Consider the following 26,519-nt stretch of genomic DNA (forward strand, 5'->3'; position numbering starts at 1 on the left):
TCGAACCAGTTAGTGTGAACCGGGGCGGCGAGGGACTCCCTCCACCCCAAGGTCGGCTCCCGTCCTGAGTCAGCTGTGACTGGACCCCATACTCCCCGCACAGTGACGCCAGTGACTCACTGTCGACCGGCGTGGGGGCGCCGCGACCCACTAATGGAACGTGACCGTGTTCGGGGTGTTCGTTAGTCGTCTGCCTCTCGTGGCCGCCGGGGGACCAGCGGGGGAGCCGGGTCGTGCGGCGTCGGCTGGTATCAGGTTGCGGCGGGCGGCCCGTCCCGCCGCTGTCGCCCGGTTTGAGGACCGTGGCGGCCCCACTGTGAGCCTCTGTGGCCCCGCGGACAGTACCGGCAGGCGGGCCCGCGGCTGCCCCGGCGTTGACTGTCTCATCAGCCGGTCCGGTGTCATGGCGGTGCCGGGGCTGTGACAGCGGCCGGCGGCCGGCTCTGGCTCCGCCGATGGCTGTCTTTTCTGACTGGCGGTCGGCGGGGTCGGCCTTGGGGGAGGGGGTGGGGGGGGGGGAGGGGCGACTGTGGTTCCCGGCGGCCCTGCCGTGTCGTTCGCTGATATTCCGGTGTGTGTGAAGCCATGCCTGGACACACTGCGGTGAGAGGGGGGGGTCCGATCCGATGGTTTTGTCCTCGTGTCGGTCTTGGACCCCCGTGTTCACGGCCTCGGGGTTGTGATGTTTAGCCCGGCACGCTTCCCGGCGCCTAAACCGACGTCATCGGTGCTGGCTAAAATGGAATGCCGCGAATCTGGGATCAGTGGCCTGGTTTCGTCTTTGATATCGTGCTGCAGATTATCTAGTCGTCTGCAGCGGTCCCGTAGACCTATGTTGCGCGCAACTTAGCCGCGGCGTCGGCGGCGGACCCGGTTTACGTGCTCATACGACCGCACATACATAAATGGGGTTTGTATGGCCATGTGGCCGTGAATGACTGGTAGAAAAGGTTGTGCATAGATTCCGGTGCTGTGATGGCACCGCACGCAAAGCACAGTGCCTCACGGAAAGTAGGAACGGTGCATTGTTAGGGTACTTTAAACGCACCTACCCCTACCTAAGAATCACGTGCTGTTCATGAGGCCTGTGAGCACGGGCGCCGATGACTTTTCTGCCGCTCCGTTCTGGCCTGCGGGATGACAACTTTGCATTGCCAGCGCATATGGGGACTCACATTTGGCAGCTGCTCGCACGGGTTACCGTGGGTGGGCAGGGTTCGCGAAAGTGTCGGCTGCCAGCTTGCCGCAGATTGCAGTGTCGCGACGCTTACTCGGAGTCTCGAGAGTGGGGAGCCGGCAGGCAGCGGCGTAGTCGGTGTAGTTGTGTCCGGGCATGATCTTGCATGCATTTTGTCTGTGCTTGCTCGATTCCTGCACTCAGAATACACTTTGAGAGCAGTTTGAATATAAAGACTCAATTGAGCGCTGAAAACCAGCCTCAAATGTGTCTGATTTTAAAACGGTTTCAGTAAGGCTTCCTAAGGGCTCATGTACCCGAATACTGGATTCAAGCGATACCGAAACTGGGGTTCGGACTGGAAACTGGTTTCATAGTAAGACTAATTTTTAAAAGCTTGACACCGAAAATAGGTACCGACTGAGCTCTGTTTCTGCGATCAATGGCGTTGCTCAGAAAATATTCTCAAAATGTGTGATCTGTTTTGAATCGGGGACATTAGCCCGAAACTGATCTCTGAGACCGAAAAAGGAGAAACTGTTTTCTCAGTGTGTGCGGATTGTTCGTTCGGTCTCGTCTGCCACCGTTGAGCCCAGTATTTCAGACATTGGACGAAAGAAGTTCATAGTCTGTCGATAGCTAGATGCCTGTCGAGTTGCAGAGCAGCCGATGCATGACGCAGACCGGGTGTGTATGTGTGTGTGTGGGGGGGGGGGGTGCGTGTGTGTGTGTGTGTGTGTGTGTGTGTGTGCGTATGTGTTAAGCGCAAAGTGGCCGAGGCGTCGGCAGCGGACCAGGTGTGTAGTGTAGACAGAGTGGCCGAGGCGTCGGCAGCGGACCAGGTGTGTAGTGTAGACAGAGTAGCCGAGGCGTCGGCAGCGGACCAGGTGTGTAGTGTAGACAGAGTGGTCGAGGCGTCGGCGCCGGACCGGATGTATGCGTATGCCGATTTGCAGAAATACGGAGGCGGCCACTTAGAAAATACTTTGAGACCTTTTCACAAAGAGACTCCTTGAGTGCTAAACCGAGCCTCCGAGGTGACTGGCTGAGATGTGTTTCTGCGGCAGCGTATGTCCATCAGGTTGCGTTCGGAAGCGCTTCTCGAAATGCGTGGTCTGTTTTGACAAGGGGCCTTATCCCATCTAACCAACCCCGCCACGTTGCCTCGTCAACAAGTGCTGCTTTATCTCGCTATTGAAGCGGCTCCCAGGCAGGTTCGTGTCAGGTTTCGTGGCAAGATGTTATATGCGATGACAATAGCGTGTCTGAACTACGCCTGCCAGACTCCGATCGAATCGCCGGCGTGACTAAATGGTCTGCGTTCCGTGTTGTACGGTACGGCGGTGAACACCTCCACGAGTGACCAGGTCGCCGGCGATCGACTCAGGCTCTGATGTCACTAAAATGCGCTTTAGTAAGCTAAGTGCCTACCGTGTTGCAGAGGGCCGAGGTGACGGCGGCGCACCTGGCGCCTGTAAGTTGCAGAGTAGCCGAGGCGTCGGCGGCAGGCCTGATGCGTGTGCATGGGTTGCAGATTAGCCGAGGCGCCGGTGGCGGACCCGATGTGTGCAGGGGTTACAGTGCAGCCCAGGCGTCGGCGGCGGGCCCGATGTATGTGCATGAGTTGCAGAGTAGCTGAGGCGTCGGCGGCGGTCCTGATGTAGGTACTTACGTGCAAGGGGTGTAGCGTAGCCGAGGCGTCAGTGGCGGACCTGATGCGTGTGCGTGAGTTGCAGAGTAGCCGAAGCGTCGGCGGCGGACCTGATGTATGTGCCGTTGCAGAGTAACCGAGGCGTCGGCGGCGGACCTGATGCATGTGTGTGAGTTGCAGAGTAGCCGAGGCGTCGGCGGCGGACCTCATGTACGTGCGAACATGGGTGGAGAATTGTTTTCAAAGTTGGTATGGCGCCAGTTGCTCGAAACAATACTATCGTGTTTTATTCTTATCAAACTGAAATCCTTAAATTTCGTAGCTGTTACCCTGAAAAGTTGGTATGGCATTGCCATACCATCTTTTAAGTTGGTGTGGCGCGTGCCATGCCTGCCATACCATATTCTCGACCCATGCCGGTGCAGATTTTACGGGGTGGCTGAGGCTATACGACGGCGGGCCTGATGTGTGTGCATGAGTAGCAGAGGGGCCGAGGCGTCGGCGGCGGACCTGATGCATGTGCATGAGTTGCAGAGTAGCCGAGGCGTCGGCGGCGGACCTGATGTATGTGCGTGATTTGCGGAGTGGCCGGGGCGTTGTCGGCGAACCTGATGTGTGTGCGTGGGTTGCAGAGTAGCCGAGGCGTCGGTGGCGGACCTGTTGTATGTGCAGTGCAGTGTATTGATGTCAACTACGGAAAAACGGAATACCGATACCAAACCAAGTACCAGCCTATGGTTCATTATACCATCAAAATACCGAACACATTAGGAATCAAATACCAAGTACCGAGTTGGTATCAGTATGGTATCGGTATACCGAAAAGTTGTATCCGAGGACATCTCTACTGCAGAGTAGCCGAGGCGTCGGCGGCGGACCTGATGCGTGTGCGTGCCGAGGCGTCGGCGGCGGACCTGATGTATGTGCGGTGCAGAGTAGGACGTCGACTACGGAAAATCGGAATACCGATACCAAACCAAGTACCAACCTAGGGTGCATTATACCAACAAAATACCGAACACATTAGGAATCAAATACCAAGTACCGAGTTGGTATCAGTATGGTATCGGTATACCGAAAGTTGTATCCGAGGACATCTCTACAGCAGAGTAGCCGAGGCGTCGGCGGCGGACCTGATGCGTGTGGGTGCCGAGGCGTCGGCGGCGGACCTGATGCATGTGCGGTGCAGAGTAGGACGTCGACTACGGAAAATCGGAATACCGATACCAAACCAAGTACCAACCTAGGGTGCATTATACCAACAAAATACCGAACACATTAGGAATCAAATAGCAAGTACCGAGTTGGTATCAGTATGGTATCGGTATACCGAAAAGTTATATCCGAGGACATCTCTACTGCAGAGTAGCCGAGGCGTCGGCGGCGGACCTGATGCCTGTGCGTGCCGAGGCGTCGGCGGCGGACCTGATGTATGTGCAGTGCCGAGTAGGACGTCGACTACGGAAAATCGGAATACCGATACCAAACCAAGTACCAACCTAGGGTGCATTATACCAACAAAATACCGAACACATTAGGAATCAAATACCAAGTACCAAGTTGGTATCAGTATGGTATCGGTATACCGAAAGTTGTATCCGAGGACATCTCTACAGCAGCGTAGCCGAGGCGTCGGCGGCGGACCTGATGCGTGTGGGTGCCGAGGCGTCGGCGGCGGACCTGATGCGTGTGGGTGCCGAGGCGTCGGCGGCGGACCTGATGTATGTGCGGCGCAGAGTAGGACGTCGACTACGGAAAGTCGGAATACCGATACCAAACCAAGTACCAACCTAGGGTGCATTATACCAACAAAATACCGAACACATTAGGAATCAATTAGCAAGTACCGAGTTGGTATCAGTATGGTATCGGTATACCGAAAAGTTATATCCGAGGACATCTCTACTGCAGAGTAGCCGAGGCGTCGGCGGCGGACCTGATGCATGTGCGTGCCGAGGCGTCGGCGGCGGACCTGATGTATGTGCGTGCCGAGGCGTCGGCGGCGGACCTGATGCATGTGCATGAGTATGTATGTGCGTGAGTTGCAGAGTAGCCGAGGCGTCGGCAGCGGGCCTGATGTATTTGCAGTGCGGAGTTGCCGGGGCGTCGGACGCATTGCAGTTGCAGAGTAGCCGAGGGGTCGGCGGCGGACCTGATGTGTGTGCATGAGTTGTAGGGTGGCCGGAACCAGGTGTTTTGTGTGTATCGCGTCGCAGGTTGGGGTGCCGCGTTGCACGACCCTTCAAAGCGTGCCTACCAGGCTCCCCGGTTTCCTTTACGATTGCGTGTGCGCTTAATATGCCTCTGAATAGATGCGCGTCAGTCGCCGGGGAAACCATCCTCATGGTGGCGCCGCGTCAGTCGCCGGGCGACCATCCTCGTGGTGTCGCCGCCAAGGAACCGCACTCCGCTGTACGTACCCCCGAGCCGTGCTCGATACGCCTCACCTGCCGTGCCGGCGTTAGTATGCCTGACCATAGAATCCTTGTAGCCGTTGGTACTCCCCACAGCTTCCCTGGCTCCCTTCTCGCTCGCTCTCCGCTCCACTCGCCGGCGGCCATGTCGGCGTTAAGGAGTGCGTGATCGGATAATCCTCGTAGCCGTTGGCACTCCGCACGGATTCCTTAGCTCACTTCTCGCCCACTCTCTGCTCCACTCGCCGTCCGTCGCAGTCGACGACTGCCGTTCGCGCCTCTCGGCTCTCCTGCCAGCGGCGCGCCCGTTCCTACACTCCCCTTCGCACCACCCCTAGTCAGGGTCTGCCCCGCGTCTGTCGGCGGGGTGATTTATCTATCTCCGACCCCCGTCTCCCTTTGCTCCGGTCACGTTCAGTGGCGCCCGGGCAGGGTCCTAACCTTCCATAGCCGCGTCGCCGCTATGAGTTGAGTATGGCACAAACAGCCAGTCATCGTGCACCAGTCTCTAGAGGCAGCGGCCATCGGGTTACAGCCTATCGAGGTTGGCTTTAGTGAACTACAGCCGTAGAGTCACGATATCATAAAGTCACAGTCATAGCCAACCATCGAGTCATCGCAACCACCAACTGGAGGTCCGACCTCAGCATTGCCAGCCTTCGGGGGCCCAGCCATCGGGAAGTGTGTTCCCAAATAACAACTGCCCCGGTGCGGTCATTAAAGGGTTTTCGGCGTCGTGGCGGTCGGACGTGTCGACTTTTTGTCATCAGGGCCAGCCATGTGCCGACGCACGGGTGGAGCCATGCTGTCAGAGTGAAAAGGAAGTGTGTGGGGTAAGGGTAACGTGAGGTGAGCCAAGCTGTCGGGGATGGGAAGTGGAATGTGGATTACTGCTGAGTAGAGCTAATTGTTGCTGTTTTTAGGATTATGGTATATGGACTATTGACAATAATTTCTAATGAATGGATATTCTGACACTGATGACGCTGAAACCGAAGGTGATGACACGATAGTACGTCTTCCTGTTCGTGGAGACAGGAGGAAAAAGGTGACTCTTTCGACTCCTAAGACCACACTTCCATGGCACACCGCTACAATCACATGTTTCTTTCCCAGCTGCCCAGTGTATCATCCACAGGTCAGCCACTACCTGGGCTGGGCTGCTCGTGACTGGGGAGGAGGCCGGGGTGGGAGCGACCGGCCGGCCGGTCATACCTCGGCCATCCCGTAAACAGCCGAAGAGGGCGATTTGAGGGCGGCTCTCCTCACGTCTTGCCCCGCCCACACCAGCGATATACCAGGCTGACCGGCCGGCCGGCTCACTGGATCTTGCGCTCGACACCGTGTCAAACAAGGAGCAGCGCTCTGTCGGCAGGGGTGGATCGTCCCCGCGCTGATCGGCGATTGGAGAGCGCGAGGTGGTCGGGAGTGGGCGGACGGGTCCCGTGTCACACGGCGTGTCTCAAGGTGTTGCGATGTGTTGCGCGGTGTTGCGATGTAGCGATTTGTCGTGCCTCACGATCGTCCGTATGTTGCGCGATGTTGTGATGTGTCTCAAAGTGGCTCGTGTTGTTTCGGTGTCTCACGAGTGTCTTGCTGTGTTACTCGGTGTCTCGCGATGTCCCGATGTGTCTCGTGGTGTCTCCCTGTGTCTCGCAGTGTGAGGCAGATCGCTCGCGTGACTGACTGCTGAGCGGACAGGAATGCCGGTCTGTCTGTGATGCCGCCAAGACGAGACCGGACCGGAGACCGGGCCAGAGACCGACTCGGACCGACCGGCACCCGACAGACAGGTCCCGGCCGGCGCGGTGGCGGTGGCTACCACCCGAGTGTCACAACTGTCAAACAGAGGCTTTCAATTGTCACCAGAACGCAGCAGAATACATGTAGTCATGCCAATCCGTCGTGCAAAACAGAATTTAAATGAAAATCCACGATTGATTTACGATGACAGAGTTCAAGGCCTTGAAAGCGTTTTCCCCTCGAATGAGGAAACGTTCAGGTTAACTCGTCGTTTCTTAAGCTTATCTGGAATGTCAGATAAGCCCTTGGCATGTTAATTGGGATGGCCTTTCTGGTGGGCCAGCCATGAACAACAGCTAATGTAGGCTCGAAGCGTTTTGTTTTCCTTCCAATCTGAACATCTCGGCGGAATTAATTGCTTCCCCGGCCGACGCCCACCATCGCGGAAAGGGATGGACAGGTGGGCCAGATTAGACGTCTTGGAATGCCCAAACTGGACAGCTCCTCTTGGCAGGAATAAGGGCTATATACGTGGAATGCTTGTATTCGTCAGCAGCTGGAAAAAAATTAACTCATACTGGTATGAGTTAATTTTTTTTTTATCGTGGGGCATTCACGACCATACTGGAAAGAGTTAGGTAGTTAGGTATACAATTATGCATGATGTTATATAATTTCAGGTTCTAAGTCAAATTAACAAATATTTGAAGCTGTCCATATTTATGAGCGAGATTTGGATTGGAGATGGAGATTGGCCTAGGAGATGGATTAGCTAAGCTTATAGACTAAACCCTGCCTATAGACGAGACGTGTCAAGGCGTCCACTTATGCAAAACGTCCTGAACGTCATAACCGTATGTCAGCGTTCCAGTCACTTCCAGTATTTCAAACTGCTCTGTTTTCCACTGTAACTCAGCGGGTGTCTTACACTTGGTGAGCGATATTGACAGTGAACCGAGTCGAGACGGGGTGGGACTAGGCGGGGTGGCCACGGGACGGGATGAGAAGGTCGGGACGGGGCGGCACATGGCAGGACAACACCTAGTCAGAACTATCGGTAATCGCTGATAGGGATCTTCGGAGGCGACACCTTGGCAGGTGCAGATCGCCAGCGAGGGCGTTCACACACGATTCAGAGTAAACAAGGGAGGACCGGGAGGTGGGAAGAGGCTGGCGGAGAGAGAGAGAGGGGGGGAAGTCAAGGGCTTGTTAGGTGACAAGGGTACGGGTGTGGAAATGGTAGCCCTGGAAAATGACATCCCTATCCTAGAAAGGGATGCCATTGGAAAGCCTGGTCATCCGACACTTTATGAGAGAGACATAAGGAGGGGTGCCCAGCATTGTAAAAATTCCATTTGACAAGAGAGCGTTTTAAATGACATAGGATTGCGCTACTTCTTCTCTATCTCTTTACATTTCTGGTCGAAGTTGAACGAGATAACTGTATAAAAAGCACAAAAGTGCCGGCTCTCGGATCACAAAGCCCCGCCGCCTACCTATGCTGTGAAATATGCCGCACTTCCTGGACCACCCTGCTGTTCACAGACAGCTCCACAGAGGTTAACGTGCGTCTGGACGCCCTCCAGGCTGCTCTGACCTTCAAACCGCGTGTGTGCAGTCGCTATCCAGGTTATCATCTGACAATGGCGAGATCAACTATCGCATAACTTATGGTCCGCATCGGGCATTGGCATTTGTCAGATCTGAAGGCCGCAGCGGGGAAATAAAGACGAACGACTCTGCGCGCCTCAGAGCTGACAAAGCTGGCACGCTTTATTTGATAACCTTTGCGCCTGGAAACTGATAATTTGATCCTGATCTCGTGACGAATATTCACACGGAGCTGCCGCGTCCGCGGTATGTTTTTGCTCGGCGGCGTCTCATGGCCGGTCGGCCACACTGGCAGTCTCGCTGAGGCGCACCAGCGTCGGTCGGACGTGCACCGGCTATCTAAATTCCGAGCGGGGCCCGGCGATAGTGATTTATTGACAGCCTGAGCAGCGGCGGACGGCGGGCGGCGGCGGCGGCGGCGCAGCGCCCCGCGCGGCCCGTCAGGACACACCGTGCAGCCTCCCCGTCCCGGAGATCTTCAGTGCGACTCTCGCGCAAAGTTCGCGGAACGCGGTGTCTACTGACCGCAGCGGTGCTGAACAGAGGCCTCTAACGACTGCTCAGCGGCCGTAATCGGCCGGCAGCGCCTGCAGCCGGCGAGCAAATCCACTGATGGATGACTGGTGGTCTCGGCCGTCTGTGCCTGGCCGTTAGCTGCAATTAGTAGCTGGTAGTTTTTGCTGATAAACAGTTTTTCACCGTATGTTTTGCTTGTGATAATAAATCGAATCAAAGGGTATGCCAATTAGCCCATTCGCTTCTCGGTTTGAATGATCATTCGGCCGTCAAAGCGATGATAATAGCCGAAAGTCACTGTAAATAAACGCGTCTATAGGCTTCACACAAAGTTCACGTTCATCGCGAACCTGAGAATGAACTTTGGGCACACAAAAACACCCTCAAATGGCATAATTGTAGCTGATACGGAATTGATAGACGCTTGGCGGAACCGCATAGACCACAAATGGCTCCGAATCCACCAATCACTACCGATAATTACCATTCCACCGACAACGGCCGACGCTCGCCTCTGTGGCTCCTTCTCCTCCTCCGCTACCCCTCCCCTTTCCCAGCGGGCCAGGCCCCGGGATGCCAGCGCGCGTGCATTTTGCCGAGCTAAATCCAAAGGCACTCTTTTTGTCGCCCCTTTCTGACATTACTGGGACACAAAAACGGCCGACCGTAATGACCGGTGCTGCCCCGACTCCGTATCACATGTTCTATAATTAGGGAGCTTCGGAAAGCGGCGAGGCATAATTAGATTGTGCCGGCGCGGCCGACTACTGTTCTCACCAGGCTCCTGGCCCGGCCGGCCGGCCGACTCCTTCCACTGCGCTCCGCAGACCCGCCGACATGTCCGCCAAATTACACGTGTTAATCAGCGTCAGCTTTTGATTCGACTTCATTAACGCGATGATTGCCATTTGGGGTTATTTATTGAATCTAAGGCGTCAAGCGGCAGCAAATGGTCGTTTCCAGCTGTGACTGTTCCATTATTACACCGCAAGTTCCACCCTTACTTCTGCAATTCACATACACCTCGTCAAAAGGCCGACAGATTAATTCTCGCCCAGCACGCATGCGCAAACAGGCGTCGGCGGCGCGCTGCCTGGGTGTTCCGCGACCCTGAGTGACCTTTACAACTCCATTGGGCGCGCAGCCGTTGGCAACTGCCGGCGGCTGCCCACGCTCTCTCGGACGCGCAGTAAAAATCGGGCCCCGGTAATGCTGATCGAATGATTCGGCCCTGGGAGCCCGCCGGCGCACGGGCTGCTCGTTAGCGGGCGGTGAGCTCAACGCCGACAGAAAGATAACACCGGCTGCAGCGGCCGCCTGCACGGAATCGGGCATACTGTGCCGCAGGACATGAGACTACAACGCAGACTGCAAGTGTATCTTCATAGAACACATACTGCGCCGTAGGGCAAGGAAACTGCATTGCAGAGTATGTGTGTATCATACTTTGAAGAGAAAGCAATGCTGCCAAGGCGAACGTTTCATGAACTTGAACAGTGGACACCTTAGCTGTTGGTAAATAATTTTCTGAGGCGCTTGAACTCAGCATACCTACAAGTGCAGATTCAAGTGCCTTATCTTCCCGCCCCCACCCAGAGATACTCCCACCTAAATGTTCGCACCGCCTTATAGAAATGAACGCTGCAATACATTGTGCAACATGAGATTTAATGGGAACGAGGTCATGTCGTGTACCGCTTTACAGCCATCTTCAGGTCGTTATTATTGCGACATGGCCGCCAATTAGGGCTCTTATCACTGATGATAATACTGCAAACCAGGACAGATCAGCACGTTAAACGGCCTCTTCGGGCTCATGACCAGGTTGAGCGGGACCGTCTCTGCGGTTAGTTAGCTGAACACGGACACGTAAATCACGTTCTGTAAGCTGCATCAGTTACATTATTTCCTTTACAGTTTACCTGTGCTACGTGCAAATGACGGGTCCTAGTTTCTACCCATAAGTTAGCTGAAATGAAAGCCACTTATTTAGCTAATGGCTATCATATTGGTGAAATATATCGCGCCCATGTTACCGCGGTCTATGGCCTGACCCCCGTGCCAGTCTGGCCGAGCCACCCAGCGAGTTTCGGTGAGGTGGTCTCTGCGGTTTGCCTCACTGGCGACCTCCTCACGCCTTTACAGCCTACTCAGGTCGGTGTGTGGCCACTAAACGGCGCAGGTCACAGCTGAGACCTACTCCACGAATACACTGTGCGTTTTCCAACAGTCACCCATGCGCGGGAGAGGGAATGGTTGGCTATTCGGCAGGTCTTGTTCGTCTATAAGTTTCTGTCGATTATGCGCAATCAGTATCCAAATCAATCAGCTATTTAGGGTCAGGTCTCATCTGAGGTCACGATGTTTTTGCGCTACCTGTGAGACCGCCATGAGCAAGTGTGCTACCCAGCGGACCTTGTTAGTCCCACGCTGCGCTCCTCTGTGCAGCCAATCCTTATTTCTCAGTGTGAACTAGCGCTCATCACACTTCACCTGGCGACCTCAAAGGGTTGGCCACCGCTCCGGCCGGTGACAAACTGATTCACACGGCCGGAAACTGGCGAAAACACCTTGAAAGGACGCCGCCGCCGCCATCACCGCCGCGGTGCCTGCAGCCGGTATCGCTGCTGAGTTAGGGGCGCAGAGACGAGCCGGTCCGACTAGAACCCCGTGAGATAGTTCAGCTGGGGACATAGCGGATTTACCGGTATCGTACCGGGAATCACATGGGAACGCAGCGGTCCTCCCAGGAGAGACTGACGCCTAGTTAGATCACCGTTCGCGTCGTCTGCTGTACTGCGCACAGACCCGGAAAGATAGCCGCTAAATTCATCTTGACAGTCGCAGATAAACTAATTAATGCGGCAGCCGGAGAGCGAGAATATCTGTATTAGGAGACGCTGATATTCATGAGGAGCAGCGAAGTGGCTCGGTCGTGGCCCCGTGAGTTCGCGGCATGTCGTCAGAGGGGACGGAGCAGCGTACAGTGACCCAGCGGGGGACCGTGTCGACGACAGGTCCTAGCGACTCAGGACAGCCGCCAGGGCCGACCTCATGTAAATCTGCTGTGAATTAGGGCAGGCAGGGACAGTCGGGAGGCCGTCGAATGTCTCATCTGCATAATATGCGGTCATTTGGTGGTTCAGGAAGCGGAATGGATGCGACCCAGACGGATACACGGGCAGTGACAGGAGCGTACTTGCGGGAGACATTGTGCATGAGAGAGAGAGAGAGAGAGAGAGAGAGAGAGAGAGAGAGAGAGAGAGAGAGAGAGAGAGAGAGAGAGAGAGAGAGAGACGAGGGAGGAGAGGAAGAAGAAGAGAAACGAGAAGGGAAATAAGTAGGCAGAACGATGAAAGTAAAACCATAGGTAAAACACAACGACGTCAAAATAGTCACCAGCATAATTCTTCATTGAGCTAAGATTGGACGGAGAAACTATACTTAGCGGGTCTGTTTAGCATGTGTGTGTTCACTTTCCACTAAATGAAAAACACTGTCACTGAGCGTATCTAAGGACCCACGATATCCAGCTGTTTGTGTATGAGAGGTTTGGAGAAATGAGGTAATGCTAGATTACATCGCAGAGGAATGCCAAATATTCTTCGCCAATTACAGAAACGTTTTAAAGACGTGGAACTGGACAATACTTCTATTTATCTCCTAAAATATCATTAGGATGATTTATCGAACAATGCAGTTTTCAAATAAAAGCGCGCAATTATTCGTGAGGCGTGAGCACGGCGAACGAAAATGCTTGAGCTGCATTTCCTAGCTTGAATGACTGCATTTTATTTGAATACTTCTTTACTCTGCTGAACCACAGCAGCGAATACCAATCAGTCGGCCCTTGGTTCTCTTTATGCGGCTGCCCTGAATGCGTCATTCTTCCCAGTCCGTTTTGTCCTGTCACCGTCCCGTGTGGCCTGGCGGTTCTGAAGGCTGGTCCAGCACAGCTCGGAGCGCCGCGTCACCTTCGACAGAGCCTCGGGAGGCGGCGGGGGAGCGGGCAGAGTAGCGGAGGAGCGGACAGAGTGGCGGAGGAGCTGAGCGCCGCGCCCAGCAGCTCCCCGGGCCGACATCCCTCTCTGATGAATTATTTCCCCATGGCGTGATTCATTACGCGATGCCCGCCAGCGGCCGCCACGGCGGCCAATCGCAAGGACGCCGAGCGCAGACGCCGCCGGCGCGCCGCGCCCGCCGCACTGCGCCGCTCACGTCTTCATCGGCGACGCCGCGCCGCGGGTGTCACACCGCGCCGGAAGTGTCGAAGACCGCGACGAGCAGGGTGCGCCGAGCGGTTAGCGGCGGGCGCGGTTGGCTCATGCTGTCATCATGGACGCGCCGCGGTGCGGATTGTTTTGTTCGTGGAGGCGGAAGAGGGTCGGCTTGTGCTGACTGTAATGGTGCGGGGCGGCAGCGGTGGCGGCCGCAAAGGGGCCAGGACGGTGACAATCCGCCATTAACGACTCACTAATGAGCTCGACTGTGACGTTTGCTGGGAAGTGCGGCCAATTAAGGACAGGAGGTATTGACTACCTGTGGGTAGGAGGGGAGGAGCTACACCAGACTAAAATAACTACTCTGGTGACTGATTCACCCCTCGTCCACACACCCCATCCAACACAGAAGCACCCTTTTTCTCCGGTCAGCACATTTCCATAGAGTCAGGTAGTCAGCCGACACAGGAAACCATTCTGGGAAAACCTCACGCCCGAAGCACCGAAACGATAACTAGTTCTGTTCGAGCCGTGCCGATCGTCACGGAATGACCAGCAGAGTGTGTGGTTACATCACGACTGGAGCTCTCCGTCTCAAACTAGAAAGTGGAGTCGAAACAACGGAGGCCTGCTTTGATTCTGAGGCCTGCTTTGATTCTGTTCACGCTACATCAGGTCACTAACCAGCCATCCCGACGCGGCAGACAGAGCGTGAGCCCCGTCTTATCCGGGCCGCCGCAGACGACCGCTCGGCGGGGTCGTCCTCAGTGAGGTTCCAGACTCGAGGGACGATCGATGAACCGTTACCATGGCAACACCACGCCTCGAACTACTCTGTGCGGAAGCGAAATGCCGAATCAAGTGGCACTTACAACTCGAGGGGACCAAAATAGCCAATCGACTCGGTAAGTGGCAAGGTTTTGAAAGCAAGAGATGAATTGATCAGAAAATGCAACACAATTTTACAGTTTTTTCATTTTCTTCGGCATATCGATATTCCAATCTCTGACTAAAATAAGCGATGAATTTCAGTTCTTTATACTTTTCTTTAAAGTTCCTATATAATGACATATTTTCCAAGACCAATCTTCAATTTGCAGATCTAGTGGTCATACATATAATTGCATTATTTTTTTCAAATCCATACAAGGAGCAGGAAGTGGGCGATGAGGCTGCAGGCAGTGGGTCCTTCACCAGTCTTCAATATTTGTTAAGCACCATCGTTCCCGGCGTTGTCTGACCGGCGGTCCGTCCCTGTGACTACCCCTCACGGTGCTGAGCTGGCGCCGGGGCTCGACAGCGCCGCTCTCCGCCGGCCCATCCCATTATCGTCACATCCGGCGGACGCGTCCCCCGACTCCCGCGGCCGCATCAAGCCGACGTTTGCAAGCTGTATCGGGGGCCCGTCCGAGGGGAGGAAATAGCACCGGGCGCCGACGCGCGCGCCTCAGTTCTCCGCCGGCACCAGACGCGTGTTCTGCGTCATATTAGCATCGGGGGACGGATGGATCAGAAATTGAATTAGAGTGCGATCGTTTTCAATTTGGGCACGCTGCACGTGCCCTGAAAGGGGGCTTTGGCGCTCCCCTGACAGGGCTGCCTGTAGCTTGGCGGCACAATGGACAGGCACGCGACTCGGCTGCGCAGAGTAGTGATCGCTTCCTGCGATGTTATTGGAGAGTCTGGTTGACGTGCTGTCGGCCGTGGAACCCCCCCCCCCCCCACAGCCGCCAGCTGCCGCCGCTGTGACTGGCGGCGGTCGGTGTGTCCCAGTGGTCGGTCCGGCCGTTATTGTTTTCACTTCCTGCGAGAGTCGACCGCGGATTCCCACCATTCACACCCGATTCCAGCAGTGTTTGGTCGGACCGGGCCCCACACGGCGCCACCCACGACTGGCTGGGGTGGGGGCGGGGGCGGCAGTGGAGTCGAGGACCGCCCAAACCAATCTCCGCCGGCAGTCGTACAATCTGACGCCCATTCACGGCCGTATCCGGGATTAGAGCTACTTGGAGATGACGCGGCGGGCGCCTCTCTCCGGCCACCGACCGGCGGCGGCCACCTGTCACCACCGGGGCGGCAGTTGACAGGCCGTCAACCGCCAGCCGCCAGCTGTCAGTAGCACGCCAGCCATCGGCTGCCGGCCTACAGCCGTCAACAGCAGCCATTCAGCAGTCAGCGGGAAGCAGACAGAGGACAGGCGGTGTGCCGGGTTCCGTCAAAATCCAGAGCAGACAGCAGACAGCAGACAACAATCGGTTGATAGCCTGTCTGCTGATCATCTGCCGCCAATTGTTCGAGGTGATCAGTCCCTGTACTTCATCTTCCGTCATCATCCGTCATCATCCGTCATCACCCGTCATCCGTCCGTCATCCGTCCGTCAGCGGCCAGTCACCTCACGCCAACCGTCAGCCCACCGATCAGTGAATCCTCGACGTGAGACTGACAGACGCCAGCTGTCACTCATATCCTTCCTAGACGAGTCGGATGAGCCGGTGGGATCGCCACGCCATATCAATATGTGGAAGGCTTTTGGTGTCAATACATACATACATACATGGGACCACACAGTGAACTAGGGCTAACCAGTCCATCCCGTCCGGGCTGGCCCGTCGTGTCAGTGAACTGACATCGGACCGGCCGCCGCCGAGCGGCTTTATCGGTGAGGTAATCGGTCTTCCGGCCGGCCCCGGTTCCCGAGAGAACATGGCCGGTCGGATATGGAGCTGGTTAGCGGGTTAGATGGATGTAGCGCACTAGTCACCGTGGGAGTTCATGATGGAGCTTCTGTGTTCGAGGCTCCGTTATATGGTCGTGTCAGCTGGGCAGTTGGGTTCATCTCTGGGCAGTTGGGGAGAGTTAAGCTACATACTATTCAGAAATATGGTAGTGTCATAAAGATTTCAAGGGAATTGTACATCTCATGCCGATGGATCAATAGTACACAAAGAAGCCAAATCACACCTCAACATACGTTGAGGAAAGAGCAACAAGCACTGAAGTTCAGAAGTCCCTCCGGTAGGTCTCAACGACCCCCGGTAGCGGACAATGTCGAGATCCCGCTACACATTCCCCGCCGTCCAGGAGAGCCATAAACTCAGTCCCGGATAGTTCGGAAGCAGGTCCGGTCCTCCGCGGCACGCGGCGTTTAAAACACCTCGCATGCCTCACTGCCTTGGCGGGGCAGATCCCAGACAGAGAGAAAAACTGACAGGACCCGCATAGTCGCTGTACTGTTAGAACGTGGAACGGTGGCGCAGCATTATAAGTAAGTGGGACATTCCTCGATAAACTGCTGAGCGTTACATGGTACTGGTGACAGCAAGTCTCGCTAGTGGCCCGAACACTGGCAAGCACACGCAAGCTGTTTTCGAGAGGAAATAATCCGATTTTCTCGGCGCATTTTTTGTACGAGATTCATCGCCCTGGATTCGTGCCGCTCTGGTCGGGTCGGGACGGTCGCCTTCTGTCTCCCTTGTTCACGACCCCTCCAGACTCCGCCCGAGCGCCGGGACAACCAGCGGGGTGCAAACCGTGCCTCACCTCAGCCGGTCAACAAAAAATACACCGGCCGCCGATCGGTGAGCCATCTGATCAGATAGAAGGCGCGGAGGTCGGCGCGTCACACGTTAGCCTTCGACAGGGGACCGCGACGGTGTCAGGCTGAACAATCGTGGAGGGATATCATAGAATGAGACCAGGAGAACAGTGAGAGCTTGTCGCGTGAATGGTATGAGATGTGAGACTTAGCTAGTGAGGCATGTAGCCGGTCAAACGGAAATAAGACAGACCATTTATACCTCGCTCGGAATACTTAGGTTTTCATGGGATCTTTGACCCCAAAATCGTATTGATGGGACCAATCGTGGTGGGCTGGTAGGGCTGGACGCTGCCCTGGGGATCCTTTTTTCTCAGCTGGACTCCACGGCAGGGGTTCTATGGGACGACTCGGGGTAGAATAACAGACCCTCCTGCCAGGTAACCCTTACAGAAAGCAGGACAAGAGCGAGAACCGAGCGACCATTGAGGGGGCGTGCTGGGCTCCTCGCACACACAGCCACCTAACTACCCACATTCACAGCTGCGATCACCACGCAGAGTGCAATAAACAGCTCGGTCCGAATTCTCTGCGCGTTCTCACGTCATCTGAACCCGTCCTCTCAGCCCGTTCGACCCGTGTCTGCGCGCGGCGCGAGTCTCGTCTGCGCTCAGTGCCGGGCTCGGCCGTGCCTGCCGCGCCTGCATGCCCCGGACTAATGATACCTCGCGCGGTAATTGCGCGGCGAAAATGATGATTAGCGCGGCGCGGCGAGGCCGGCACAGGCTGGTGGCTGCATCCAGATCAGGTGCCCGGTGCCCGGGGTGCGTGGGGGGGGGGTCTCCACACCGCCCCCGGCGCCGGCAGGCCGTCCCCACGTCTGCACGGTCGGCTAGCCGTGTTATCAGGCGGCTGAGTTACGACGGTTTACCGAAGTTACGGCGGCCGACGGCAGCCTCGGCGGATTGTGGGCCGGATTTTGACGCAGCCACCACCCGCCGGCGCTGGGCTATTTCCCAAACGTCCGGCGCCGGCAGATTCCAATTGAGATACTGTCTGGCGGCGTCCTGATCAGGTTTTTTATCCAGTGCCGTCGGACGGTAACATGATATCGGCGCGCCAGGGAAAGTCGTGCGGCCCTCCCCCCACTCCTGACACACTATTCACGCGGCGACCGACCCACCACCGCCCCTGGCAGCGAGCGGTGATTTGGGACCGTTTCACAACATGGCTCCTCAATGACACTCGGAGTGGCGTGATTGCACCCTCTCTCTCTCTCTTCTAAAGGTTCACGCCACCGTGATACAAGGATACTAAACGGTACTTAGGTGTCATGTCGCAATCGGTACTGACAGGAGAGTTGTGAATGTGCCTGAGTGTCTGTGCGTCTGTGTGTATGGGTGTCTGTGTAGCTGTGTGTCTGTGTTTATGTGTCTGTATTCCTGTGTGTCTGTGTCTGTGTGTCTGTGCCCGTGTGCTTTGTCTGTGTCTGTATGTCTGTGTCTGTATATCTGTGTCTGTATGTCTGTGTGTCTGTATTCCTGTGTGTCTGTGTATGTGTCTGTGTGTCTGTGCCCGTGTGCTAGGTCTGTGTCTGTATGTCTGTGTGTCTGCGTGTGACCGCCGCGCCGTCCCGTCAGCAGGTCGTGCCGGCCGGGGCGGAGTCTCCGTCGGACCCGGCACGATCCGCTGATAGATGAGAACGGACACACGCCGTCGGTGGGCTCCGGTCGCGCTCACCTGCTCTGTCCCGGGTGGTCGCCGGTCGGTCACGGTGTCTCGGTCAGCTCGGGTCAGGTCACAGAGGCGCGGCGCGGCCGGCCGACCCTCGGCGCCACTGTGTCGTTACCGACGCTCGTCGCCGGCCGCCGCCCGCGCAGGATCGATGTGGGCCGCGCCGACCGAGCCGAGCCTAATCGATACCGACGACAGTGGCGCGGCGGCGGCAAAAGGTGCGCAGCGCCGCGCCGCCGTCGCCGCCGCCGCCGCTTCTCAAACCGACAGACCGTCCAGCGCCGCCGGCCAACGCAATTAGAAAGCCGACAAATGTCACGACGCCGCAATGACGCAACCCGGTTCGACAGTCATCTCCGCAAATGCTTGGAGGCTGTCCCGTGTGAAGCTCTCTGTCTCACAGACGCCAAAGCTGATTCGCGATTTTTTCCAGTGTCAGCGAGACACAAAGCGGGCGGGTGAGGCGACGGGCCTTGACCCCAGCTGTGGGGAGGGAGGATACAATACGCGTTGCCAAATCACTGTTCATCGTGCTGCGGCGGGGAGAGGGGGTGAGGAGAACAGTCAGAGGAGAGTGTCCCTGTCAGGGCTCTCTGTGGCTTGGTGTATTGTCCGATTGAGTCCCGTGCAGCCCCGACGAGGGAGAGGCGTCCGATGTCGTCACCTCTGCTTTAGGTCGGAGATGGGCAGTGGGGAGGGTGTTTTAGGCCGCGAAGGGTGCAGATACGTCAGATCACGTGGCAAATGTTACACTGTATTATACCTGTGATTGCATTTAGGAAGATACGAAGCCCTTTTTATCAGCAACGAGAAATCTACTTACATGTGTCTTGATGATGAGTCTTCCTAACCTAACGCCCATTTAGGGGACATCTATTGATACCTAATGACATCTGATACTTAGTGCCTGTGACATAAACTAACAATTTGCACCACTTTCTCGCACTCACTAGTCACTCCCACACGCTGACACTTTCTGACACCCATTGACACCGCTGCATCCGCCAGCTCCGGCTCGGATTGAGCAGACGAGGGACCCGCCCGCGGCTGGGCCAACAAGCGCTAACGGTCTGGGTCGTTGTGCAGAAATAGGCCGACGTCCGTGATCACCCCGTGTTAGCGCGCTCGCAAAACACAGCCACCATTACGGCCAGGAATATTAAGCAGGTGCTCTGACGCCCCCGGCTAGCCGCAGTTACCGTGTATTTCATACACCCTTGTGAAATGTATATATCTTCTGAGAACGCGGCGAAGTAAAATGGAAATCACAATGATTGAATATCTAGCAACATAGCGGGGGCTGATCATAAAACTCCTTATGGGGTGTCGCGTTCAATAATATTTCACAGGAGCTCATGAGAAGCGGGCTATCCTGATCTCAGGCACCTTCTATGCCGACGTACGGGAAATGATCGGTTACCATATATCATATTCCTGTCAGCGGCAGCCGATCTGCATTCGACTCGCCGTATCAAATGGTCAAACTTCTCCAGCAATGTCGCCATGGAATTTACTGCGCGCTTTATTGTGAATCCATTTACCTAAATGAGCACGGGGTCTCGGTACGGCCATGCCGTTCTGGAAGTGCAATGTTGCCAAATCTGGCCCGGGGCCCGCTCGATGAGTATGAGAGGTTCCTAACGAGCGTTGGGCACGAAGTAAAAGGGCAGGTCCACACAGGCTGACTGCCTGTAAATCTGCTGTAGCGGGTAACCGAGCAACCCTCGGGCATGCATGCAGAATTAGCCACCTCTCAACAGCCTTTCCGAAGAGTTATAAAATGTAATTAGTTTGACTCTCTTCTCGTTGGTGTAAGTGTGCATCGGCATATGCGAGCAAGCTTTCATTTCGTTTAACTAATAATCACGCCCACTAATACAGAACAGATTGGTTTTCATGTTGGTACCCAAATTCCTCGTGCAGTCCTGTAATGACCATTCATCCAATATCGCATCCGACGTCATCTTTATGTCATTGAACTGAGTGTGAATCCAAGATGTGTACGCTCCAAAGCCGGAGGAAACTGCGCACTGCGTGCAGCACGTGGCCTGAGTCAAATACTGCGTGTTTTGCGTCAATTGCACGACTCAATGGTGAATAAACATGTTATTCGCCACTAACTGATGATTACGTTAATACAATGTCGAGGTTGAAGCTATAATAAGCATATTGCAGAGGTATTAATCGAATGAAAGGCTTCCAAAATTACGCATTAAGTGCAACAAGTCAAATTAATGCAAACAATCAACACATGTTTGTGCATACTAAGGAACTTCTACCTAAATTACGATTCTCACAGGCTTCTGATATTCCAGCCGAACCCGTTTATCCTAACTCTCCCGTATGCACCAGCAAGCAGCAGGAAAGGTTTTCTAGCCGAGAGACCCCGCTGCTTCTCAGGATATAGTCAGACGTGCTCAGAATTGGCCGTTTTTCTACGAACGTGCAGTCGCCGTGTGTGGATTTATAATCTGTTGGCAGATCGCATATCAAGTCATCGAAATGCAAAGCTGACGGCGACTGCGTGCAGCGGATAGCAACTGGCGAGTCGGCGCCGCCGGTCGCCGACTCGCCAGTGCCGGATGCAGTGCCGGTGCCGATGGCGATTTTCAGTTCATGAACCCGGCGGTTAACAGCTCCGCCCGCGAGGCGCTGCGATGCAGCGGAGCAGCCGCCGGCACTCAGCGGTGCTGAGGAGCGCCGTACCGCGTACGGAGAGATACAAACACAGCTCCGTAAGAGGGAGGGTGTGTGGGGAACTGCAGGGGCGGGGCAGGCCGTACCGTGGACCGGCGCGGTGGTCGAGCCTCACTCGGTCCCATCTGGCGTCGCCAGTTTCTCACGCGGCGGGAGACATACATCGTCGGAATTATCCCCGGCTGTAATTGAAAAGCACGTCCTGCTCTGTGTGCCTCAAAGGCGGGCCGCGGCTGACTGCTTTGGGGACCCACCGGTGTCCGAGAGGGGAAAGGCAGTGTCACCGGCCCAGGAGGCCTCGTTCGCCCATAATCCCCGCTCTGTTGGGATCGTATTATGCTGTCAAAGAAAGGGTTCTGAAAGGATCGGGCACATTAATCAATTGCGTCCCCCAGCCAATAGGGCCTGAATGCCGTGTGGCTATTGGGGGCAATAACGTACCTTTCAGTGGATCCTGGGAGTGCGGAGATTGTCCTGAATCGAGGTCTTCACGTGGATACCATCCACGACAAACTGCGACGTCAGTTCTGGATGGCGGTATCCTCGAGTCGAGACGCAACTGTCTCGACTCCGAGACAGTTGCGTCTCGGAGTCGCCTCCTCCGCGACTCCGAGACGCAACTGCGCCGCAACCGGCACGTCTGCGCCACTTCCCGCGGCGCCCAGTGGCGGTGTGGTGTGGCTTCCTGTGCCAGAGAGTCTCCACACAGTGCAGCTCGGCTGCTGATGACGGCTGTGTGCGCCGGCCGGGTAGTGCCCGAGGCGGCGCGCCAGGCGGAGTCTGCAGAGGTGCGCACTCGTGACTTATTTATCGACCGCGGAGAGCGCGGCGCTGCAGCCTCCGTCATTACCCGACCGAGAGTTCGTCATTTTCAGTTCATGAACCCGGCGGTTAACAGCTCCGCCCGCGAGGCGCTGCGATGCAGCGGAGCAGCCGCCGGCACTCAGCGGTGCTGAGGAGCGCCGTACCGCGTACGGAGAGATACAAACACAGCTCCGTAAGAGGGAGGGTGTGTGGGGAACTGCAGGGGCGGGGCAGGCCGTACCGTGGACCGGCGCGGTGGTCGAGCCTCACTCGGTCCCATCTGGCGTCGCCAGTTTCTCACGCGGCGGGAGACATACATCGTCGGAATTATCCCCGGCTGTAATTGAAAAGCACGTCCTGCTCTGTGTGCCTCAAAGGCGGGCCGCGGCTGACTGCTTTGGGGACCCACCGGTGTCCGAGAGGGGAAAGGCAGTGTCACCGGCCCAGGAGGCCTCGTTCGCCCATAATCCCCGCTCTGTTGGGATCGTATTATGCTGTCAAAGAAAGGGTTCTGAAAGGATCGGGCACATTAATCAATTGCGTCCCCCAGCCAATAGGGCCTGAATGCCGTGTGGCTATTGGGGGCAATAACGTACCTTTCAGTGGATCCTGGGAGTGCGGAGATTGTCCTGAATCGAGGTCTTCACGTGGATACCATCCACGACAAACTGCGACGTCAGTTCTGGATGGCGGTATCCTCGAGTCGAGACGCAACTGTCTCGACTCCGAGACAGTTGCGTCTCGGAGTCGCCTCCTCCGCGACTCCGAGACGCAACTGCGCCGCAACCGGCACGTCTGCGCCACTTCCCGCGGCGCCCAGTGGCGGTGTGGTGTGGCTTCCTGTGCCAGAGAGTCTCCACACAGTGCAGCTCGGCTGCTGATGACGGCTGTGTGCGCCGGCCGGGTAGTGCCCGAGGCGGCGCGCCAGGCGGAGTCTGCAGAGGTGCGCACTCGTGACTTATTTATCGACCGCGGAGAGCGCGGCGCTGCAGCCTCCGTCATTACCCGACCGAGAGTTCGTCATTTTCAGTTCATGAACCCGGCGGTTAACAGCTCCGCCCGCGAGGCGCTGCGATGCAGCGGAGCAGCCGCCGGCACTCAGCGGTGCTGAGGAGCGCCGTACCGCGTACGGAGAGATACAAACACAGCTCCGTAAGAGGGAGGGTGTGTGGGGAACTGCAGGGGCGGGGCAGGCCGTACCGTGGACCGGCGCGGTGGTCGAGCCTCACTCGGTCCCATCTGGCGTCGCCAGTTTCTCACGCGGCGGGAGACATACATCGTCGGAATTATCCCCGGCTGTAATTGAAAAGCACGTCCTGCTCTGTGTGCCTCAAAGGCGGGCCGCGGCTGACTGCTTTGGGGACCCACCGGTGTCCGAGAGGGGAAAGGCAGTGTCACCGGCCCAGGAGGCCTCGTTCGCCCATAATCCCCGCTCTGTTGGGATCGTATTATGCTGTCAAAGAAAGGGTTCTGAAAGGATCGGGCACATTAATCAATTGCGTCCCCCAGCCAATAGGGCCTGAATGCCGTGTGGCTATTGGGGGCAATAACGTACCTTTCAGTGGATCCTGGGAGTGCGGAGATTGTCCTGAATCGAGGTCTTCACGTGGATACCATCCACGACAAACTGCGACGTCAGTTCTGGATGGCGGTATCCTCGAGTCGAGACGCAACTGTCTCGACTCCGAGACAGTTGCGTCTCGGAGTCGCCTCCTCCGCGACTCCGAGACGCAACTGCGCCGCAACCGGCACGTCTGCGCCACTTCCCGCGGCGCCCAGTGGCGGTGTGGTGTGGCTTCCTGTGCCAGAGAGTCTCCACACAGTGCAGCTCGGCTGCTGATGACGGCTGTGTGCGCCGGCCGGGTAGTGCCCGAGGCGGCGCGCCAGGCGGAGTCTGCAGAGGTGCGCACTCGTGACTTATTTATCGACCGCGGAGAGCGCGGCGCTGCAGCCTCCGTCATTACCCGACCGAGAGTTCGTCATTTTCAGTTCATGAACCCGGCGGTTAACAGCTCCGCCCGCGAGGCGCTGCGATGCAGCGGAGCAGCCGCCGGCACTCAGCGGTGCTGAGGAGCGCCGTACCGCGTACGGAGAGATACAAACACAGCTCCGTAAGAGGGAGGGTGTGTGGGGAACTGCAGGGGCGGGGCAGGCCGTACCGTGGACCGGCGCGGTGGTCGAGCCTCACTCGGTCCCATCTGGCGTCGCCAGTTTCTCACGCGGCGGGAGACATACATCGTCGGAATTATCCCCGGCTGTAATTGAAAAGCACGTCCTGCTCTGTGTGCCTCAAAGGCGGGCCGCGGCTGACTGCTTTGGGGACCCACCGGTGTCCGAGAGGGGAAAGGCAGTGTCACCGGCCCAGGAGGCCTCGTTCGCCCATAATCCCCGCTCTGTTGGGATCGTATTATGCTGTCAAAGAAAGGGTTCTGAAAGGATCGGGCACATTAATCAATTGCGTCCCCCAGCCAATAGGGCCTGAATGCCGTGTGGCTATTGGGGGCAATAACGTACCTTTCAGTGGATCCTGGGAGTGCGGAGATTGTCCTGAATCGAGGTCTTCACGTGGATACCATCCACGACAAACTGCGACGTCAGTTCTGGATGGCGGTATCCTCGAGTCGAGACGCAACTGTCTCGACTCCGAGACAGTTGCGTCTCGGAGTCGCCTCCTCCGCGACTCCGAGACGCAACTGCGCCGCAACCGGCACGTCTGCGCCACTTCCCGCGGCGCCCAGTGGCGGTGTGGTGTGGCTTCCTGTGCCAGAGAGTCTCCACACAGTGCAGCTCGGCTGCTGATGACGGCTGTGTGCGCCGGCCGGGTAGTGCCCGAGGCGGCGCGCCAGGCGGAGTCTGCAGAGGTGCGCACTCGTGACTTATTTATCGACCGCGGAGAGCGCGGCGCTGCAGCCTCCGTCATTACCCGACCGAGAGTTCGTCATTTTCAGTTCATGAACCCGGCGGTTAACAGCTCCGCCCGCGAGGCGCTGCGATGCAGCGGAGCAGCCGCCGGCACTCAGCGGTGCTGAGGAGCGCCGTACCGCGTACGGAGAGATACAAACACAGCTCCGTAAGAGGGAGGGTGTGTGGGGAACTGCAGGGGCGGGGCAGGCCGTACCGTGGACCGGCGCGGTGGTCGAGCCTCACTCGGTCCCATCTGGCGTCGCCAGTTTCTCACGCGGCGGGAGACATACATCGTCGGAATTATCCCCGGCTGTAATTGAAAAGCACGTCCTGCTCTGTGTGCCTCAAAGGCGGGCCGCGGCTGACTGCTTTGGGGACCCACCGGTGTCCGAGAGGGGAAAGGCAGTGTCACCGGCCCAGGAGGCCTCGTTCGCCCATAATCCCCGCTCTGTTGGGATCGTATTATGCTGTCAAAGAAAGGGTTCTGAAAGGATCGGGCACATTAATCAATTGCGTCCCCCAGCCAATAGGGCCTGAATGCCGTGTGGCTATTGGGGGCAATAACGTACCTTTCAGTGGATCCTGGGAGTGCGGAGATTGTCCTGAATCGAGGTCTTCACGTGGATACCATCCACGACAAACTGCGACGTCAGTTCTGGATGGCGGTATCCTTCAAATGACTGTCATTTGCTTATTTCGAGCAATCAAAAACGACATCCGCAGTAGCACCGGTTCAAAACCATCTAGCACCTGCCGTTGGTGGCAATTTTCGGTCTCACACTCGCGCGCGGAGCTAACCACTGGGCAGCCGGCACCTGCCGTGGACGACCACACACGACGCGGGCGCCTGCCAGGCTTCTGGTTCTCCTTCTTAGGAACACGCCACGATCAGACTTCACACCAGTCCGTCTCTATATCATAATCGACAACCAGAGTATCACTCTTTTTCCCTCACAGAACAACGCAGCGCTCGAACTTCCCCACGGACGGCTCTGCGCTCAGCCGGAGCGGCGCGCGCGCTCCCCTCCCGACGGTCCAGGCAGCACTGGACGCCCGCCGCCGCCGCCGCCGCCGCCGCGCTGAGCCGCCGCCGCGCTGAGCCGCCGCTGGGCGGGAGCGCTGGGATGATAGAGCCGTAGAGGCGGGCCGGCGGGCGGCGGGCAGGCGGCGGGGAGCCCGAGGGTCGGCCGGCCGGAGCCCGTGCGCGGCGGGAGACGTGTCTGGGCTCGGCAGGACCACAGGGCCAGGGGCCGACAGGGGACGCGGCGGGACGTGGCAGCGACCTCTGAAACACAGCCGAGAGAGGCTGTCTGGTCTGGATGGAATAGAAAAAGACACTCCACAGTAGCAGAACATTAGATGCAGAAACTCTGACTAAAAAGCGTGTGACAGGATGTCCTGCTTTATATGATGCTTGGAAGTTTGAGGACCTACATAGTAAATATATAGCGCTAAATAGCATATGCTTGCTAAGTAGCAAGCCTATGTAGTTATCACAAGTTCACAACCTCT

General features: G+C 56.8%; 1 protein-coding gene across 3 annotated transcripts in view; it reads right to left on the reverse strand.

Moving 5' to 3' along the window:
- The window catches only part of LOC122366254, a 39,011-nt gene extending 12,912 nt beyond the window's left edge, over positions 1 to 26,099 (reverse strand). Inside the window, exon 1 of one of the 3 annotated variants that reach the window (XM_043338262.1) lies at positions 25,577 to 26,099. The gene's annotated coding sequence lies outside the window, so the exon portion shown is untranslated. Of the gene's footprint in view, positions 1 to 18,608; positions 18,708 to 21,740; positions 21,844 to 25,576 lie in introns of those variants that run through there. The other 2 variants (XM_043338263.1, XM_043338261.1) reach the window with 2 other exon arrangements.
- Between the last annotated feature and the right edge of the window lie 420 nt (positions 26,100 to 26,519).

This window comes from Amphibalanus amphitrite, unplaced genomic scaffold (genome assembly GCF_019059575.1).
Source record: "Amphibalanus amphitrite isolate SeventyFive unplaced genomic scaffold, NRLGWU_Aamphi_draft 000792F_arrow, whole genome shotgun sequence".
Lineage (NCBI taxonomy): Eukaryota > Metazoa > Arthropoda > Thecostraca > Balanomorpha > Balanidae > Amphibalanus > Amphibalanus amphitrite.